At 42.4% G+C, this 7046-nt stretch overlaps 1 long non-coding RNA gene across 1 annotated transcript; it reads left to right on the top strand.

The window, feature by feature from the left end:
* Nucleotides 1–6204: 6204 nt before the first annotated feature.
* Nucleotides 6205–7046, top strand: LOC115396925 (uncharacterized). The gene is made up of 4 exons (XR_003932413.1): nucleotides 6205–6338; nucleotides 6434–6516; nucleotides 6653–6796; nucleotides 6906–7046. It is a non-coding gene; the product is annotated as an uncharacterized LOC115396925 (long non-coding RNA).

Raw genomic sequence — 7046 nt, forward strand, 5'->3', positions numbered from 1 at the left:
CTGCTCTGTGGAGCTGGATCTGAGGGTTCCAGATGACGGCCGGCAGTCTGCGGCGACCATCAGACTCCTCCTGGTACTGGACCAGAGTCTGTTCAAACACGCTGGAGATTTCCACAGCAGCAGCAGCAGTCAGTCTCTGGCTGGTCAGGTCTCTCAGAGAGTGGTGGGGATTTTCACTTCCACCATCAGGAACACCCTCCTCAACAGGATCCTCCTCCTCTTTCATGTGTGGAGCTTCATGTTCCTCCTGCTCCACAGTGGACGCCGTCCTCTGGTCACCAATGTGCTGCTGGGGCCTCTCTGCAGGGAAACCAGATCAAGTCACTGAGGTGATGGATGGATGAGACAGGACCGCAAACACTTAAAGGAGCCATATCATGCTTTGCCCAGTCTGACAAAGACCTCTACAGTCAATAATCAGCTATTTTAGCACCCCTAGCACTACAGAGTGCTTTTATATCACGAAATATTAGTAATTATTTATCGGGCTGCAACAACAAATCGACAAAATCAATGATCAAGTGTTGACAATGAATTTCATCATTGATTCATCATTTCGCATGATTTGTGCGTCACACACTGTCACCTGATGCACTTTGTCAATGCTGTCAGACTAAAAAAATTAAACACACACACACACACACACAGTCTTGTATTTCTATCCTTGTGGGGACCGTCCATTGACTCCCATTCATGTCTAGCCCCTAACCCTGACCCTTACCCTAACCCTAACCCACACCACAACAAAGCCTAACCCTAAAGAAATGTTTTTGCACTTTTACTTTTTTCAGTAACAACAACATGGTCAAGAAAACACTGTTTCTCCTACTTAGGACCGGAAAAAGGTCCCCACAAGGCACGTCGTTCCACGTTTTGCTATCCTTGTGGGGACATTTGGCCCCAACAAGGATAGAAATACAAGAACACACACACACACACACACACACACACACACACACACACACACACACACACACACACACACACACACACACACACACACACACACACACACACACCTGCAGAGCACATCAACAGAGCAGATGGAGGAAGAGTGCATGCAGTAAAGTCAACCAATGAAACGGACAAAACAGCTGGACCGAAGCGCACAGCGCTCACCAGTTGCACTGTCCGAGTGAAGGTCACTCTCCTCCTGAACCCTCTACTGCCATGCCAAGTGAAAAATAACCGAGAAAATTGCCAAAAACAAGCAATTTTTTCTGGGGATGTGCGAGTACCGATACCAGGTATCGGTATCGTGCCGATACTGGCCTTATTTGAAAGTATCAAGTACTCTTGAAGGCTACCGATACCAGCCGCCGATATTCAAGGCAAGAAAATCCCAGGCGTAGTAAGCCCTCCTCACTAGCAGATGGCGGTAGTGCGACTGAACGGGATGCAAGCTGCCGTTAAACATGAAAGAGGAAGAAGCCCTCCTCTCCGGGAGGTGGCGCTGAGCTACACTGCAGCAGGTTGATTTCTCCGTGTCCGTCACATCCAGAGCAGAAATAACAGGAACGAATCCGCGAGAACGGCTGCTTGTCTGACCAAAACTTCGCCGGTGTGGAAAATTCTTTTATATCAGCAAAAACGAGCCGAGCTTTGCAGAATGCTAACTTTGCTATGCTGAAATTGCTCGAGGAGGTGTGCGATGTTGTTCATTTACCACTAGTAATTTGTTGAAACACCTCAGAGCGAAGCTTGTGGGCGAGAGTCTGACGAGAGGCTGACGCTGCTGGGCTGGAAAAAAAAACCTCCTGGAGCCAACTGGACGACAAACCCTGCAGAAGACCGAGAAACTGAAGAGCACCGATCCGAGAGCCGCACAGGCAACACCAGCAACTCTTAAAACTCAGGGGTGGTTCTATCTTTGACTTTAATTCAAAAACTCATTAAAATGAGTACATTTAAAAACTTCAGTTCATGCAATGTGTAAAACTCAGAGAAAACTGTTTTATCTTGCACTTTAGTTCATTTAAAAAATGTTAAAATAAGTTCCTTTAAAAAAGTGTATAATTTAGAGTTGTTCGTTTACACCTTGTGCTTCAGTTCATTTAAAAGAAAAAAAAACTTAAAACTCAGAGAAATTGTTTTATCTTGCACTTAATTTCATTTAAATAAGTGTAAAACTGAAAGAGTTGTTTGTTTTATTTTTCAGATTATTATTTTGGACTTAAACATTGTTGCTGTACTGCCTTGCTGTATTTGCTTTTTTTAAAAAAAAAAAAAAAAGTCATTTTAAAAAATGATGTGTCATTGCATTATTTTACATTTTATGTATCAAAAGTATCGGTATGAGTAATCGGTATCGGTGAGTACTGAACATGAAGTACTCGTAGTTGGCATTGATCTGAAAAAAGTGGGTCACCATACTTTCACGCAGACATAATTTACATGTCAAAACGGAGCCATTTTTGTCCTCTACAACAGGGTTTCCCAACCCTGGTCCTCGGGGAACACTATCCTGCATGTTTTGAATGTTTCCCTCTTCCAACACACCTGATTCACATGACCAGCTCATCATCAAGCTCTGCAGAAGCCTGACAACAATCCTGATCATTTGAATCAGGTGTGATGGAAGAGGGAAACATCTAAGACCTCATCCACACGAAGACAAAACGCTCATAGTTCCAAAAACGTTTGCCCGTAAAGAAGGAGCTGATTCAGTATTTATGACCATCCACATGACTGTTTTCAAAACAGCTGAAACGTTGCAATAACATGCCAGGCCGCTAGGTGGCGCTTCATTGACAACCGCTGGAAATACATGGCAATACCATAGCGCCTTCGCCTTGTAGCCCTTTGTTTTATTTTTTATGGTCTATCCAACATCACATGAAGCATCCTGCTAACCACTTCATGACAAAAGGGACATTGATGTGAACTGTTCTTTCTGCAGAAATCACCCTGAAACAACTCAACACCTCTTTTGGACGTGATGACTCCAAGATCTTTTGGAAGGATTTCTGTCGCTTTGCAATTAATAATGTATACAATGACTTTACTTTGAGGTAGGAAAATGTGTTTTTTTGGTTTCCTCGGAAAACAGGAAACAGAAGGACGGATTTTTTTTATCATCAATTTACTAATCCTAAAATCAAAATCCGTTAATCATAAATGCAAATACAGCAGGCAGAAGCCATCATTTCTCCACTTGAGAAATGTACTCTCTTGCATAAAAATGTTAAAAGACTCTGAAAATAAAAAGGCTGTAAAAACTATGAGTATCTGTGAGAAATTTAAACCGTTTGAAAGAAACTGCTCACTTATTGTGTACCCCCTGGCATGTTTGATATATATATATATATATATATATATATATATATATATATATATATATATATATATATGTATATATATATACACATATATGTATATATATACTGTATATATATATATACACACACACATACATACATATATATATATATGCATGGCATTCTCCATGTTGATTTGTTGGATCCGGTGGTACTCAAGGACTGCAATATTTTGCTGTAAAAGCGGCAAAAGGCTCGCAGTCTTCAGCAGTACGTCTGCTACAATGAACAGCGCCATTATTGTTGTTTACAGTGTTCTGCGCATGCGCGTTTGTTACAACGTAGCACGATGACGCAAGCGTATCAGGAAGCGCTCCAAAATAGGAGTAAATACGGAGACGCGGATTCAACAGTTTTCGGATCTGTTCACCCTGGGACCTGGTTTCAAAAATGTTCGGTTTCAGATCCACGGAATGCTGAATTCGTGTGGATGACAGGATGAATTGATCAAATATTTTTGCGTTTTGGGCTGGATTCGTCTTCGTGTGGATGGGGCCTCAAACATGCAGGATAGTGTTCCCCGAGGACCAGCGTTGGGAAACCCTGCTCTACACAGATGTGAAAACCTTATTTCAATATCTTTTACCAAATTCAAATGACAAGCCTTCAAGTATGGAGAGAATTTCAGATGTTTTTGGATTTTATAAGGGGGGGATGGAGAGGCTGGAGTGGGAGAAAGGAATTTAGAGTGTGAGAGGCTCTGGATTTAATCCAAAAAACAATTCTCTCTCTCGTCCCTCTGGCCACATTTCTGGCTCAATCTTCACAAATTATATCTCAAAACGTAGGGATTTTTGTTGTGACACTCACAATCTGGTCATTTTGTCTCTATCTTAAAAGATTCTCTCTCCAGATGCATTTCTTTGAGGCGAGTGCAGAATTTTCTCACATCCACTCCAATGCATTTTGGAGAGAGATTTTCTCACCTGAATCCAAAATTTCACACATCTTTCCAAACTCGCCGAGCCTGAATGGAAGATCCTCCAGACATTAAATTTTCACTATAAATCCACAAAAGGCTCATGACTCAGAAAGTGACATTTTTTGGGGGGAATTTCCATCCTCGGTTCTCGACAGACGACATTTCTTGAAATATGCACACTGCATGAAAAAGTGCTGATTCACTGTCATGGCGGGTGAGTGGAGCTCATCTCCATGGCAACAGAGCAGCTGCAGACTCTGCCATGGCTGACAGGAGCTCACAAGGGGACACACACACACACACACACACACACACACACACACACACACACACACACACACACACACACACAGTCAAAAAGCCACAATTTCTGCTGTAATTGTCTAGCTCTGTATGCATTCTTTTCAACATGGAAGTCCAAACAACTGGACTCCACGTCGCCCCGGAACCTGTATAACAGCATGGCCATGAGGAGCAAGGACATCCATGCATAGAGCCCGCGTTGACGGTGGATGAGCTTGTCTACCAAGTCTATATTGTATGTATCTGTGATGCCTAGATGCCGCCATCCTGTGGAAGAATTCGGTGAAGCAGCAGTGCCTGAAAGTCTGAAGATAAGAGGTTCTCCTAAAGAACCCACTGACATGCTGTATTAAAGAAATTTAAATAGTTTTACAGATGTTTAAAATCAATCAAAAATACTCAGGAAGAAACATTTGATGCTCTTATCTCTCAATATAATCCAAGATAAGCCGCCTTTTCTCATTTTATTAAATTTTTATTATAGAATCTTTGTGTATAATTTCTTTGTATTTATTTTCTGTTGTATTATATATGTAATTTATATTTAGTACTTTCTAACTCCCGAAATTGATTTGTTTTACTTTATTTATATGTTAACATTCTGAATAATAAAGGCTTATCCTTCAGGAAAAGACAGAATACTGTTTCAGAACATGTTTCTGATCAGAACCCATCACACGTTCAGAGAAATGGAGCTTTAGTTTGTGTTTGATCTAAATAAAGTCAGTTCGTCAGTCAGCTCAGACTGAGCCTCAATAAAAACCTTCTTCAGCGTTTCCTCTGCTTCTGATCCAGATGTTTCATCCTGAAGCTTTCTGCTTTAAAGTCACTTTGAAGCAGAAGAAACAGCTGCAGCCTCATTTCTGTCTGCTGGCTTCTAGAGAACAGGATCCATCCTCCAGCTGCACGTTCAGGAGTTGATCCTGTGCCACGTGGAACCTTTGTTACATGTTCCTGGGGGGACCCGATTCAGTGTGGCACTCACTGAGACTGAGGCAGGCTGCCGTTTCTCAATACGCGTACTTCTCTGTACTTGTGAACTCACGGACTCGTGAAACGTCATCAGTCAGAGACCAAGTACTGTTCCAATTCAAAGTTCGCATCTCACCAAGTCCGCATAAAATACCCGGATGTGACTAACTCCGCCCACTTTACCGAGTCTGCATCGGACCAGACTTGTGCAGACTTGAGAAGCGAAATTACCCAAAATGCGTTTCGCAAGACATGCCGGAGGTGTAAACACACAGAGGTGAGTAAAAAAAACTATGAAATATTAGCGTTATTATTTAACAGAACGTAGTTTTAACGGTATTTTAGGCGAGAATATAGCTGTTTAGAATGTTGATACGGGGTCAGTCTGTCCACATCAAGCTTATTTGAAATTTTTTTCCAACGATTTCGGACATTTGGGGACCGGACGGCTTAACGAGGCGAGCCGGTGCTGAGCTGCTGCATGTCGGCTGCAGCAGGCTGCGACTCTCCGCTGTGCTTAAACATGAGACATTGATCGTTTTGTGTGAATCCGGTGTCTTGGTCCAGTGTAATCTGTTTCAGAGTATTTCTTTTAATGTGATTTAATTTTTATGTGTTTATTTGAATGGGACAGTGCACATTAATGAACATGCTTAAACATGTAAACATGCCGGATTGTAGCGTGATGCTAATGTCTTCTACTCGTTATATTGGTGAATGTTGTGCATTCAGACAAAAAACTATGAACTATTTCAATCAAGGGACTACTGAAGAACCAGAACCTGGTCCAGAGGTGATCTGCAGCCAGATGTGGATGGAGGGAGGTTTGTTTTTCCATGCTTCAATTAATGCAGGTATGAATTATTCATACAAATATTGAGTTGGTAGAGTGTGATTCTTTTTTTTTTGTCCTCCTCAGAGACTTTGGGACGTCTGCAGGGTCGGCTGTGACACCAAACAAGATATAAATATAAGAGGCATAATCTGAAGGCCTGATCCATGGTATCAGACCTGTTTCTGTACTTTGAATGACGCCAGAGAGGCTTCCTGTGATTGATAAATTGTGATGTTATGGTAAAAATTCACTGTGGACATGTTTGTGTTTCTGGTTATTGACATAAAGTTTTCTTCCTTCTAGCAGGTTGTCAGTCTGGTGTCATAAAGGCTCCTGGTTCTGCAGGTCTGAGTCTGAACCTCCACCCAGCAGAAACCCAGCTGGTGGAGACAGGACCAGCTGGTTCATGGTGGATCTGAGCAGGACCAGGGCCTCATCGCATCCCAGGTTGTCAATATAGACCTCAGTAAACCTCCCTTTGGCATCACCAACACCCCTCGGTATGATGGAGGGGAAACTCTCTGTTTAGGTAAAATTTGTTTCTGTGGTTCTGCAGGAGGAAGAATTCTGATGTGGCTTCATCAGCGACTCCAGCAGGATGGAGAAATGCCTGAAGACCAGGAGAGCAAAGCTCCAGGTTCCTCCACCTGCTCCTGTCTGGAAGTGGATCACTGAGATGAGGTTCATCAGCTCATCC

The sequence above is a fragment of the Salarias fasciatus genome, chromosome 11, assembly GCF_902148845.1.
Source record: "Salarias fasciatus chromosome 11, fSalaFa1.1, whole genome shotgun sequence".
Classification (NCBI taxonomy): domain Eukaryota; kingdom Metazoa; phylum Chordata; class Actinopteri; order Blenniiformes; family Blenniidae; genus Salarias; species Salarias fasciatus.